Source organism: Henckelia pumila, chromosome 3 (genome assembly GCF_033568475.1).
Source record: "Henckelia pumila isolate YLH828 chromosome 3, ASM3356847v2, whole genome shotgun sequence".
NCBI classification, from domain to species: domain Eukaryota; kingdom Viridiplantae; phylum Streptophyta; class Magnoliopsida; order Lamiales; family Gesneriaceae; genus Henckelia; species Henckelia pumila.
In genome coordinates, this window is record NC_133122.1 from 148,335,263 (window position 1) to 148,350,650 (window position 15,388).

Sequence of the window (15,388 nt, forward strand, 5' to 3'; positions counted from 1 at the left end):
AAAAGAAATCTGATAAATAACTTAAAATATCTTAAAAATCCCGAAATATCAAATTAATGGAATTTTAAAAATACTAAAAAGTCAATATTTTGGCTTATTTTAAATAAAATGGACTCCTAAAATTATATAAAATTAAATACTAAAAATTTTGAGGCAATAAAACTCAAAATAATATTTTTGGGCTCTAAAAATGCTCATGGAATAAATTGGCTAGAAAGTTGTCATCTCGTCCGTCCACGGTCCCGTCTACGCGATCAAAACAATTAAAATACTAAAAATCGTAAAATCACTAATTATGGGTTAAATGTTTAAAAAAATAAATTAAATCATGCACAAATAATTCACATAATTATTTAACCCATAAATCTAAAATTTAAATAATTAAATACCCTAATTATGCATGCGGATTTACGTATTTAAAATACCGGGTGTTACAATTCTTCCCCCCTTAAATTGAATTTCGTCCTCGAAATTTAAAGTACTTACCCGAACAACTCCAGGTAGCGAGTCCTCATGTTTGCCTCGGTCTCCCAAGTAGCTTCCTCCTCTGAGTGATTCAGCCACTGGACTCTGACCATCGGTATGACCCGCGTCCTAAGCCTCCGCTCCTCCCTAGCCAAGATCCGCACTGGCCTCTCCTCATACACTAGATCTGGTGGCAACTGCAAGGGCTCGAAATCCAACACATGCGACGGGTTAGAGACATATCTCCGAAGCATGGATACATGGAAAACGTTGTGCACTGCCGCTAGCCCCGGTGGTAGAGCTAAACGGTAGGCCAACGTGCCAAATCTCTCCAAGATCTCGAATGGCCCTATATACCTCGGATTAAGCTTGCCTCTCCGGCCAAAACGCACTACTCCCTTCATAGGTGACACCTTCAGAAATACGTGATCACCTACAGCGAACTCCAAATCTCGTCGTCTGGCATCTGCATAACTCTTCTGACGACTCTGAGCAGTCATCATCCGATCTCGAATCTGAGTCACAATGTCAGCTGTCTGCTGCACAATCTCAGGACCCAGTAAAATCCGCTCACCAACCTCATCCCAATGCACAAGAAATCTGCATCTCCTCCCATACAATGCTGCATAAGGAGCCATACCTATAGACGACTGAAAACTGTTGTTATAGGTAAACTCCACTAATGGCAGTCTAGTCTCCCAAGAGCCCCGAAAATCAATGACACAAGCTCTCAGAAGATCCTCGAGAACCTGGATCACTCTCTCAGACTGACCATCTGTCTGGGGATGAAATGTTGTGCTGAACAAAAGTCTAGTCCCCAATGCTGTGTGCAGACTCTTCCAAAACGCAGATGTGAATCTCGGATCTCTGTCTGACACAATAGACACTGGTATGCCATGCAGTCTAACAATCTCTCTGATGTAAAGCTCTGCATACTGTGTCAAAGAATAAGTAGTCCTCACCGGCAAGAAATGAGCTGACTTGGTGAGTCTATCCACAATCACCCAAATCGCTGTGCAACCTCTGGCACTCCTCGGTAAGCCAACCACAAAATCCATCGTAATATTCTCCCATTTCCATTCCGAAATAGGAAGAGGTCTAAGAAGTCCTGCTGGACGCTGATGCTCTGCCTTGACTTGTTGACAAGTCAAGCACTCTGACACCACTCTCCCGATGTCACTCTTCATTCCGGGCCACCAATACAATAGCTGCAAATCTTTGTACATCTTCGTACTTCTGGGGTGAATGGAGTACGGAGATGTGTGAGCCTCTGCTAAAATCTCAGCTCTCAACTGATCGACGTTCGGTACCCACATCCTACCACGGTACTGAACGATACCATCCACCACTGTATACAAGAGGTTACCCCTAGCCTTATCTCTCTGTCTCCATCGCTGCAACTCCTCATCAGTAGACTGTCCATCCCTAATCCGATCTCGTAGAACTGGCTGCACCGTCAACACTGACAAGCTCGGTGCATGACCACTCGGATAACACTCCAAGTCAAATCTCTGAATCTCGCTCTGTAGTGGTAACTGTACGGTCAAACATGATACCACTGACGACTTCCGACTCAAGGCATCGGCCACTACATTAGCTTTACCCGGATGGTAGCTAATGTCACAGTCATAGTCCTTCACCAACTCCAACCATCTGCGATGTCTCATGTTCAACTCCTTCTGTGTGAAGAAGTACTTGAGACTCTTGTGGTCTGTGAAAATCTTGCACTTCTCGCCATACAGATAGTGCCTCCAGATTTTCAAAGCGAAAACCACTGCTGCTAACTCCAAGTCATGCGTCGGGTAATTCTGCTCATGAACCTTCAGCTGCCTCGACGCATACGCAATAACCTTACCACAGTGCATAAGCACTGCGCCTAAACCTAGTTTAGACGCGTCGGTGTACACCACTAACTCCTCGTGTTGTACTGTCATCGCTAACACTGGTGCAGTAGTGAGTGCTTCCTTCAGCTGATCGAAGCTCCTCTGACAGTCTGAACTCCAGATAAACTTCGCATTCTTTTTGGTCAAGGAAGTCAAGGGTACTGCAATAGAGGAAAAACCCTTGATGAACTTCCTATAATACCCTGCCAAACCCAAGAAACTGCGAATCTATGAAGCATTCTTCGGAATACCCCAATTCTGCACTGCCTCAACCTTAGACTGATCAACTGCAATCTCATCCCTCGAAATAATGTGGCCAAGAAATGCCACCTGCTCAAGCCAAAACTCGCACTTGCTGAACTTGGCATACAACCGATGCTCCCTCAAAGTCTGCAAGGCTGTCTGAAGATGCTGTCTATGCTCCTCGATGCTCCTAGAATAGATCAAAATATCATCAATGAAGACTATGATGAACTGATCTAAATACGGCTGAAAGACTCGGTTCATGAGATCCATGAAAACCGCTGGAGCATTGGTCATCCCAAATGGCATCACCAAGAACTCGTAATGCCCATATCGTGTCCTGAAAGCAGTCTTAGACACATCTGCATCTCTAACACGCAACTGATGATAACCAGATCGCAGGTCGATCTTGGAGAACACCGAAGCTCCCTGCAACTGGTCAAATAAATCCTCTATCCTCGGCAGTGGATACTTGTTCTTCACTGTGACCCTGTTGAGCTCTCGGTAATCGATGCACAATCTCATACTGCTATCCTTTTTCTTCACAAATAACACCGGAGCTCCCCACGGAGAAAAACTAGGACAAACAAAGCCTTTCTCTAACAACTCCTGAATCTGCTCCTTCAACTCTTTCATCTCGGTAGGAGCAAGTCTGTACGGTGCCTTAGAGATAGGCACGGTGTCTGGCACTAAGTCGATGCTGAACTCCACATCTCTCACTGGTGGAATTCCTGCAACATCCTCCGGAAAGACATCCGAAAAATCACGAACCACCTCTATCTCTGATAATGATCTGCTAGATGGTGCTGAAGTCGTGACGATACTCGCTAGAAACCCCTGGCAACCCCGTCTCAACAGCTTCCTCGCCTGAATAAGAGATATCACCTGAGGAATATCACTGTTCTGAGATGCATGAAAAGTGAACGGGTCGCCTACTGTAGGTCTCACTGACACTGATCTCCGACGAAAATCAATCGAAGCTCCATTGACTGTCAACCAGTCCATACCCAAAATCAAATCGAATCCACTCAATGGCAAAACCACCACATCTGCTCGAATGGAGTGTCCCTGCAGCTCCAACTCCAGTCCTCGAATAACCTTCGAGGTAGAAATAATCTGCCCTGACGGCATAGTAACATCATACCCACTGTCAATACTCTCAGGTGTGATGCCTACCCGCCTGATAAACTCCAAGGAGATAAACGAATGCGTAGCCCCTGAATCTAGCAACGCAAACGTGGAGTTGCCTCCAACTAGAATTCTCCCTGCACGCAGAAAATTCCCAACAATTTCATACCACTACTAAATTTTCCCCAACGAGTCACTACTAATTCTTAATTCTAATCACAAGTAAAACATGCTTCCTATTCTAACATGCAGTTAAATAACCCAAATTAACAACAATTCCAAAATAAAGACAAAATTTTAACCAAAGGAAAATTATTAAAATGTTAGGGGTAAAATATACCGGTGATCAAGGAGGTGTCTGGATCTACCTCCTTGGCCTGCATCACAAACACTCTACCAGCGGTGTTTTTCTTCCTCGGACAGTTAGCTATCTGATGCTCTGGCTCCCTACAGTGGTAGAAAACTCCTGCTCCCAATAGACAAGGTCCCGAATGCATCTTCCGACACTTCGGGCAAGTAGGATAACCTATGGCATTAGGGGCCCCGCCCCTCTGCTGCTGTGGCCTCTGCTGCTGCGGCCTCTGCTGCGGATTCGGGCCCTTAGCCGGCCCTGTAAACTGCTTCTTCGCAGGAGGCTGCAAAGATGGTCGCTGATACACAGCCTGAAACTGCCTCTTCCCCTGCTACTCCCTCTGGATCTCTCTCCGACCCTCCTCGGAACGCAAGGCTCTACTGACTGCAGACTCATAAGTAAGGACGTCTGTCATGCGAACATCATGCTTGATATCCGCCCTCAAACCCTCCACAAACTGCCTCAACTTCTCTGGTGGACTATCTGAAATCAGAGGCACAAAGCGACAGCCCCTCTCGAACTGGCTCACATACTCGACCACTGTCTTGTCCCCCTGACGGAGACTCATAAACTCCCGGATCATGCGACTGCGCACATCCTCAGTGAAGTACTTGGCATAGAAGATACGCCTAAACTCTGTCCATGTCAGTGTAGGAAGGTGAACTCCCCTGGCAGCACCCTCCCACCAAAGCGCTGCGTCACCCCTCAGCATGTACGTCGCATTCTTCTTGGTCAAGGAAGTCAAGGGTACTGCAATAGAGGAAAAACCCTTGATGAACTTCCTATAATACCCTGCCAAACCCAAGAAACTGCGAATCTCTGAAGCATTCTTCGGAATACCCCAATTCTGCACTGCCTCAACCTTAGACTGATCAACTGCAATCTCATCGCTCGAAATAATGTGGCCAAGAAATGCCACCTGCTCAAGCCAAAACTCGCACTTGCTGAACTTGGCATACAACCGATGCTCCCTCAAAGTCTGCAAGGCTGTCTGAAGATGCTGTCTATGCTCCTCGATGCTCCTAGAATAGATCAAAATATCATCAATGAAGACTATGATGAACTGATCTAAATACGGCTGAAAGACTCGGTTCATGAGATCCATGAAAACCGCTGGAGCATTGGTCATCCCAAATGGCATCACCAAGAACTCGTAATGCCCATATCGTGTCCTGAAAGCAGTCTTAGATACATCTGCATCTCTAACACGCAACTGATGATAACCAGATCGCAGGTCGATCTTGGAGAACACCGAAGCTCCCTGCAACTGGTCAAATAAATCCTCTATCCTCGGCAGTGGATACTTGTTCTTCACTGTGACCCTGTTGAGCTCTCGGTAATCGATGCACAATCTCATACTGCCATCCTTCTTCTTCACAAATAACACCGGAGCTCCCCATGGAGAAAAGCTAGGACGAACAAAGCCTTTCTCTAACAACTCCTGAATCTGCTCCTTCAACTCTTTCATCTCGGTAGGAGCAAGTCTGTACGGTGCCTTAGAGATAGGCACGGTGTCTGACACTAAGTCGATGCTGAACTCCACATCTCTCACTGGTGGAATTCCTGCAACATCCTCCGGAAAGACATTTGGAAAATCACGAACCACCTCTATCTCTGATAATGATCTGCTAGATGGTGCTGAAGTCGTGACGATACTCGCTAGAAACCCCTGGCAACCCCGTCTCAACAGCTTTCTCGCCTGAATAAGAGATATCACCTGAGGAATATCACTGCTCTGAGATGCATGAAAAGTGAACGGGTCGCCTACTGTAGGTCTCACTGACACTGATCTCCGACGAAAATCAATCGAAGCTCCATTGACTGTCAACCAGTCCATACCCAAAATCAAATCGAATCCACTCAATGGCAAAACCACCACATCTGCTCGAATGGAGTGTCCCTGCAGCTCCAACTCCAGTCCTCGAATAATCTTCGAGGTAGAAATAATCTGCCCTGACGGCATAGTAACATCATACATTGGATTTTCCTGGATAATATTTAATCTCGCAATCAAAATCTTTCAGTAAATCTAGCCATCTACGCTGTCTCATATTCAATTCTGATTGCGAAAACAAATATTTCAAACTTTTGTGATCAGAAAAGATTTCAAACTTCTTACCATAAAGATAATGTTGTCATATCTTCAATGCAAAGACAATAGCGGCAAGCTCCAAATCATGGATAGGATATCGAGTCTCGTGTGGCTTCAACTGTCTCGAAGCATAAGCGATAACATGCCCTCGCTGCATAAGCACACAACCCAGACCCCTGTGAGAAGCATCACAATAGACAACAAAATCACTCGTACCTGATGGAATCGTCAAGACAGGTGCACTTGCAAGCCTTTTCTTCAACTCCAAGAAACTAGTTTCACACGCTTCAGTCCAGACATATGGCTTATTTTTCTGAGTTAATTGCGTAATAGGCTTCGCAATGCTGGAAAAATCTCTGATAAAGCGTCTATAATAACCTGCCAAGCCCATAAAACTTCGTATTTCTGGCACTGATGTAGGTCTCGGCCAATTCAGTACAGCCTCTACCTTGCTTGGATCCACTGAAATCCCATCACCTGAAATAATATGCCCAAGAAATACAACTTTCTGCAACCAAAACTCACATTTCGATAACTTGGCATATAATTTCTCATTTCTCAAAGTCTGTAAGATGATTCTGAGATGTTCAGCATGATCATGCACATTCTTGGAATATATCAAGATATCATCGATAAAAATAATGACAAAGTCATCCAAGTATTTCTGAAATACCCGATTCATCAATCCCATAAATACTGCAGGAGCATTGGTTAAAACAAAAGGCATGACAATAAATTCATAATGTTCATACCTTGTTCTGAAAGAAGTTTTAGGAATATCTTCATCTCTTACCCTTAGCTGATGATATCCGGATCGTAAATCAATCTTTGAATAGATAGCCGAACCCTGTAGCTGATCAAACAAATCATCGATTCTAGGCAATGGATATTTATTATTTATGGTTACCTTTTTCAATTGCCGATAATCTATACATAATCGCATTGAACCATCTTTTTTTCGTACAAACAGTACCGGAGCGCCCCAAGGTGAAACGCTCGGCCTAATGTACCCTTTAGCCAATAAATCTTCCAACTGATCCTTCAACTCCTTCAATTCAATAGGTGCCATTCTGTAAGGAGCTTTGGATATTGGTTGCGTACCTGGCATTAACTCAATACTGAAATCTATCTCTCGGACTGGAGGTAAATCAGGAATTTCATCAAGAAATACATCAGCAAATTCATGCACAACTGGAATATCTGTTACTGCTGGACTGGATTTCAATACATCGATTGCATATATCAGAAATCCTTCTGCACCTCTCTGTAATAAACGGGTCATAGATAACAGAGATATCAAAGGGATCTTGGCTCGAGAACCTTTACCATAGAATTTCCATTCAGATGCCATGTTTGGTCTAAATCTGACCACTTTCTGGAAACAATCTACAGTCGCCCTATACTTGGTTAACATGTCTATACCGATAATACAATCGAAATCTGATAATCCAAGTACTATACAATCTATATCAATCACATTCCCGTCATATTGCAAAGCACAATTTCGAATAATTCGAACAGATATAATACTTTCACCCAAAGGCGAAGAAATAGAAATCACAGTAGGCAATGGCTCAGACGATAAAGAATGCATCATAACAAATTTTTCAGATATGAATGTATGTGATGCACCTGTATCTATCAAAACAGAGGCAGGATAACCATAAATAGAGCAGTTACCTGCTATGACATCGTCAGGTGCTGCCTGTGCCTGCTCCTCAGTCAATGCAAACACTCTTGCCTATTGCCTAGGAGGTTGAGTCATAGTTTGGCTTCCTCCTGCTCTAGTCTGTTGCTGAGGCTGAAATGAATGCACTGATTTTCTTTCTACCTGAGGTGCTGGTCGAGAAGAACTTGCACCAGTTGTTCTTTGAGGACACACCTTGGCATAATGACCTGGTTGGCGACAGATATTGCAATTACCTAACACACCTCTGCACTGATCAGTAGCATGTCGTCCACCACACTTACCACAAAATACTCCTGACTCACCAGTTCTCTGCCCTGTACCAAACTGTCTCTGTCCACTAGAACTGGAAAACTACTGCCTGCCTTCTTGAATTGCTTCCCTTTCGGCCTGAATCTAGAATTCTTTCTGCCACTGCTTTCTCACTCAAATCTGGGAGATGGTTGCTGAAACTGTGGCGGATTTTGTGGAACTGATGCTGATACAAGTTGTGGAGATGGCTGTGGAAGAAATGGTGTTCCTTTTTGTCGCAATAAGCCTGCTTCTGCTCCCTTAGCTTTATTCAAGGTGTCAGCAAAAGTATTGGGTCGTCCACTGTTCACCAAAGTAAACACATCTGGATTGAGGCCATTAATAAACTGATCTGCCATGGCTTCATCAGTCGCTGCTATATGTGGAGCAAACTTCAAAAGACTTGAAAATTTGGCCACATATTCTTCGATATTCAAGTTGCCTTGCCTCAGATTGGCAAATTCAGCACCCTTATCCTTCCTGTAGGAGACTAAAAAGAAACGTTGATAGAATTCAGTTTTAAAGACATTCCAAGTGATAGTCGTACCTCGTTGTTCCAACGCCCGTTTTGTAGTAATCCACCAACTCTTGGCAACTTCATGAAGTTGATGTATTACCAGTCTGATACAACGATCATCGGTATAATCAAGTGACTCAAACAACTGTTCAATGTCTTCTAACCAATTCTCACAGTCTACTGAGTTTTCTGTTCCTTTCAGTTTTGGCGGTTTGAATGACTGAAATCGCTTCAACAGTGTCTCCATCGGAGTAGCAGTAGCATCCATAGAATCAGCCGATGTACTACCCTGTGCATTTGGAGGTTCATCAACTGGCGGTGGTACTGGTGCTGGTTCGGCCTGGGGAACCACTAATGGATGTCTAATGGTCGGTGCTTTACGGGGAGGCATATCTGATTGTCAAACAGATTAGTGCATAAACAATATCATATTCAGCAATTTATTTCATCCTTCTCTGATAAGCATGCTCATGCGTTCTCATGAGAATTCAGGTTCTGACTGAGGATACTCTGGAATACAATTGCATATATAGCATGCAATATCAATGAAAGCACATAATCATGCACTCACATAAATCTTGCAATATAAAGCATGCTAGCATATACTGCACATAATCAGATACATGTAATCTCATGCAATATCAAACAATCAGACAGACTCAATCTACCCCGCTCATCAACTTCTATCTAAATCCAGAAACTTACGCTCTCATACCACCTGTTGTGGGGACCTCGGGAGCTAATCAAATCTTATAGGGCGATTAATAACTAAAACTAGTTAATCTGCAATACCGGATAATTGGCGACGCAAAACCTTACAATTGGCGACACAAAAATACGTCGCAAAAAGATCAACAATTTTTATTTTTTTAAAAAAAAAAATCTGACGCGCGGGCGCGCCTAAGGCTCGGGCCAAGGCACTCAAAGTGCCTTGCTTAGGCGCGGCCGCGCCTCCTGGCTGAGCGAGCGCGCCTAGGCCTTGGGTACCACTCCTAAATAGCTGAAAAATGAAGGTTTTGCCCCTGTTTTGAATCTCAAACACCATCTAACATTACAAACATGAATCATGCTTCAAAATCTAAACAAAATCATGCATAACCATGAGCTAATCAAGCAACAAAACATAGAACTTGATATACAACCCACAAGATCTTACATCCTCTTGTTCTTGACCAACATACATATCTATATGTTCAAAAGTTCCAAGTACTAGACAAACTCAAGTTCAAGATACAAAGGTTGACATCAACTCTACTTCTTATACCCAAAATCACCACATGCTAATCTCTCTTTCGAGCTATTCTTGTCACTTCTGACCAGCTCCTGCCCCACCTATTGCCATGCACACATACAAAACAAAGCAATAGCCAGATACCTCCGATGAGAATAAAATCCCAGTATAAACAACATAAAACGCGAGATAATAAATGTGAATGCAATGCATATGTCAAAATAAGCTATCAATCTGATATCAATAGGATATTGGTTCTTGGAATCCCGAAAAAATAAAATCTTCAACGAACACCAACTCACCCAATCGAGGTGAAGTCAAATACTTTATTTCCTCTGACTTTGGTGCAACTATAGTGAGTCTTCTGACTCTGGAAGTAAGTCTACAGTCCATGCCACTCAACTACAACCCTCCAAACATCATATGCACTCTAGGCTTTTCAACCCTCTGTGCTTTTCACGCTAGAGTTCAAGATGAATGCAACATGTTCTGTATGCATTAAATGCTATAAAACACCTTGAACACTTACTCAATTAAACAAGCAAAGCAATAAAATCATCTAATCACATAAAGCACATAATCAAACAAGTATGTGATTAACAAGGGAATACTCGAGAATCATAGCTGTCTCGAGTGTTCTATCCCATCTGGATTAGTTGTCATTTATACCTTTCAATGTCGAGTCTGAAAATGCTTCAAATCTAAAAACATAACATGATGAACATATATTAAAATTTGCTCAAGTCATGGCTACTTGCTCAATGCAACAACTTCAAACCTTTTTCAAATCCTTCTCGGTTCGAATCGGAGATCTCGAGTTCGGCAACTTTGATATAAAGCTGAGAAATGACATGTAGAGTGACTAACAAGATCAGATGCAACTCAAACCATGCTTCTTTCACTCAACAATCTCAAAGTCTTGATATTTTGCGAATCAACGGCGTAACGGCTAAACACCGGCAATTCAAACGATATTTACATCAATCTACCAAGCCATACCAACCATAATCTCTATCATATCAGCTCAAAAACATAAAAAATCAGTAACATTCAGATATGGTAGTGTTCGAATTCTGCTTTTAAATTCATATAAAATCCGAATGACAGTCTTTTTTCGAACCGTCTGCGAATACATAATCGGTATTAGCTCAGTCACATATATAATCAAAAATAAGAACAACCCATCTTCAACATAAAAATCAAATTTGAGAAAACTCAATAAAATTTGTACCAAAACGTAGCTCTCGGAGCGCTGATCGCAGATATATATTTATCTCTAATTTCTGACGGCCGGATCACGCAAAATCGAAGCTTTTAAGAGACAAAAATGGAGTCTTGGAATGTTGAAATCGAGTTCTGCCTTTCTTCTATTTTCTTCTGATGGTTTCCACGTGCAAAGGAGATAATTCAAGTAAAGAATTAGATAAATATAAGCATATTTGCAGTTTAGTCCCTGAACTTTTGACTATTTGCAATTCAGTCTCCGAAAAAGCGATTTAATTCAATTTCAATCCTTATTTATTTAAGAATATTAGAATTTAATTCTAAACTCTAAATATTCCCAAATTAAATATTCTTGGATTAAAATTAAATAATCCCGGGCCTTACACTTGCCATTGTTATTCCAGGGAGCTGGAGGACCTGATGAAGAGGAATGCTGCTCAAACAATGGGAGATCGCCAGGCTCGAAGCGGAAGCCCGGCTTTTCATGGAATCCTTACTCTTGAACCCAACTACAATGCAGAAATCAGACACTGATTACTTCTTGCGTCTGTAAAATTTGAAGGTTGGAGAGACGTTTCGCAGGCTGAAAAATGAGGAGAAACCCAAGAAAATGGAGAGTCAAAAAGTCCCATCTCATCACCATTAACAAAGTGTGGTTCAATGTCAGGAATGACAACCGAATTTGGTCTGGGTTAAGTAGGTTCCTCAGACGCAGGAAACAAGAAAGATGACGATCTTGAGCTTAAGATCATCAAGTCTTGCACAGATAATGTTCAATTGGGATTGCAGATAATGTTCAATCGGGATCGGTTCAATGAATTGGAGGATTCATTTGAGTATGCATTGCAACTGTTTTTGATTTTCCAAGTAATAATGACGAGTTTCCTGGAACATTATGATTTATGTGCTTATGGTAGTGATTTTATACACAAACACTGCTTAGCACCTTTCTCAACTTCAAAAAGTATCTAATGATTGTCATTGAAGAAAGGCTGATTTGAATGTTAGATTCTTAATGAATTGAAGAGTCAATTTTAAGATGTAAAATTGTAGTTTGAACCAGAAGGCTTTTGTATTGGGTGAGACAAATGTTTTAATTCTGCATTTCTTCTTACCAGTCGACAATGTCACATGGAATACCACATGCTCTAAAGTCTAAACAATGATTTGTGGTTGCAAGTTATGATCACCAAAACTATTTTCGTGAGCGAAAAGTACTCGAATTATACTTTTAATACACGATGAAACATAACAAGATCAAAAGTGAAATAAAAATTAATGTTTTTTCAGGAAAAATAATAATTTGATTTAAAAAGTAATATTTTTTAATCAAATAATAATATAATATAAAATAATATTTTCGATATAAAAAGTAATACTTTTATTGTAAAAATTAATACCTTTGAGATAAAAATAATATATATGATGTCTATCACACGTGATATGTTTATTGTGCATCACAGAGAAGTTTTCTGATTGGAGAATACATTTCGTTTCATCAAAATCATATCGTCCAAAATTGGGACGGCCTATGCTAGCACATGGACTACATCCAACGGTTCTTGTTTTTTGTATTTGAAATATTCATGTGAAATCTTAAATGCAAAAGAAAAAAAAATGGACCGTTACTCCGTTAGATTTCCAATGAGGCAGTATAGACAAAACCTCTAAAAATGTCTTTGACAGACCGTGGACCCTTGGATACAGATCATCAATGGGATCTAAACGTAACAGAATTTATTGTAGAAAACTAATATATGCTTATTTGACTCCAAATTATCACTGTTTATGTGAAAAATATTTGTTTTCATTGCAAAAATATTATTTTTTATATCAAAATATTACTTTGCAAAAAATTGAGAATACCTTGACGACTTAATGACATTCTAATAATTTGTGACTTACTACGGAAACACTAACTTCATACTACATTCTATTAATATTTATAATATGAATGATTGAATATAAAATAAAGTATTATTTTTTCTATGAAAAATATTACTTTTTCGATAAAAAGTACTAGTTTTTCTGTTAAAAGTATTACTTCTAAAATATGCTACTTGACATAAAAAGTATTAGTTTTTCTGTGAAAAATATTAATTGTTTAATAAAAAATATTACTTTTTATGATAAAACTTTTATTTCTAGATTACGTTAATTTGACATAAAAAATATTATTTTTTTGTCAAAAATATTAGTTTTTTCTATTAAAGGTATTATTACCTCTAACGTATGTTAATTGGACATAAAAAGTAAATTTTTTTTTGAAAAATATTAGTTTTGCTGTGAAAAATATTCGTTTTTATGATAAAAGTATTATTTTGTATGTGAAAAGTATTACTTCTAACTAAAGTATGCATATTAAACATAAAAAGTAATACTTTTTATTTTAAAAGTATTATTTTAAGGTCAAAATTATTAATTTTTCCGTTAAAAATATTAATTCTATCGTTTGCATAAAAATATTGCTTTTTTAGTTACAAATATTATTTTTTCTGTGCAAAGTATTAGTTTTTGTGATGAACATATTACTTCTAATGTATGCTAATTTGACATAAAAAAATATTACTTTTTCTGCAAAAAAATATTAATTTTGTTATAAAAAAATATTATATTTTTTGTTAAAAGTATTCCTTCTAACGTATGTGTTTACATGTTATGACAAAATTAATGCATGCTTATTTGACATAATAGTATATGTTTTTATGTCAAAAGTATTACATATTTTGTCAAACGTATTATTTTTTTTGTTAAAAGTATTACTTCAATTGTATGTTGATTTGACATAAAAAAACATTACCTTTTTAGTCAAAAGTATTATTTTTTATGATAAAAGTATTACTTCTAGATTATGATAATTTAAATCATTAATGCGAATCATGAAACATGTTTCTAGCCATCTCAAATGTGTACAACCGAGGTTTTCTCTAGCTCAATATATAAGGTTATAGTGCCAACTCTTTAGATGCTAAGCAAGCATTCAAGAAGTTCAATGAAATGAAAATAATTCTTACAAATTGATCAAATGGTTTCCCATCCGGAAAACTTTTTAGATGTTTAGGTTTAAAAGCAATTTTTCTTAAAATGCTCATATTTTTAGCTTATATTAAATTTGAAATTTTATTCCAAATATTCAAACATCTTGATCTCACGTATTTCTTTATAATAAAATAATGGTATCTAAAAAGAGAATTTCTAAATAAGTTTGAGCTTTTGCAAACACTTGCACTATTGCATTATCATGCGTGTGTTGTTTGTATCCTTCAGTAATGGTAAATGTGATCGGTTTACAAATGAGCTGTCATATTCAAGCCTTGGATCATTGCTTCCCCGTGTATATTAAAGCTAAGACGTACAACACGCCGTTGTTTATGTCAATAAAGCAAAACCTGTGCAGTCAAAATTCAGAAACTGCATTTTTAAGCTCACTCTGCAAAACTCGACTCAACTATAAACAACTGAGAATCTCGACATACCTCTCTGGCCCCAGTCCAAGAGCCGTGCAGATCAACGCCCTCAAAATTGACTTATGAGTCACAACCAAGAAACTTTATCCGTATCCATTCTAGAAGATATGTAAGATATACTAGGACAGCTAGGGAATAGATTGATTTTTTGGTCAAGAAAAGAGCCTTACTGGGGAGAACAAGATTTCTAACCAAGCTTCACGAGCTGTCTGCCACAATTGTCGAACATGATATACGCCATTCGAAAGATCCTCTCTCCATGCTGTGTACTCCTCGGGATATTTCTTCCGGGCATCCATCGCCTCCAAACACTCAACGTGATTTACTAAGTGGATATCGCTGACAGATTTATCAAGTGATGGCTAAATTCATTGGGAAGCAGAGTTGTGTGTGTTGTTGGCATCGATATGCCTGTACTTTACCTTATAACATGTGAGATAGCCATGGTAGCGTCATCAACCGTGACACAAAAATTATAAACAGGATGTCCGTTACTTCTCATAATCACAAAATATTCGTGTGTATCAAAGTTCAAACTTACCTACATGACAATATCAAGAAAAAGTATAACGAAATAAAAAATGTGGTGGAGACAAATGTCACAAGAATCTGGCCAGTATTCAGAAAAGGTATTCTACTAAGTTAGACTTATTCGAGATGTCAAAATTTTATGGATTGTGAAAACGGTATTCCAGTAACTGAGTCTAACGCGTGCTCATTACTTACCCAGTTCTCACAATCCATGGCTGCACCAAAACTCACAAGCAATATCATAACTCTCCATCACCTCACAGTCTATAAAGCATTG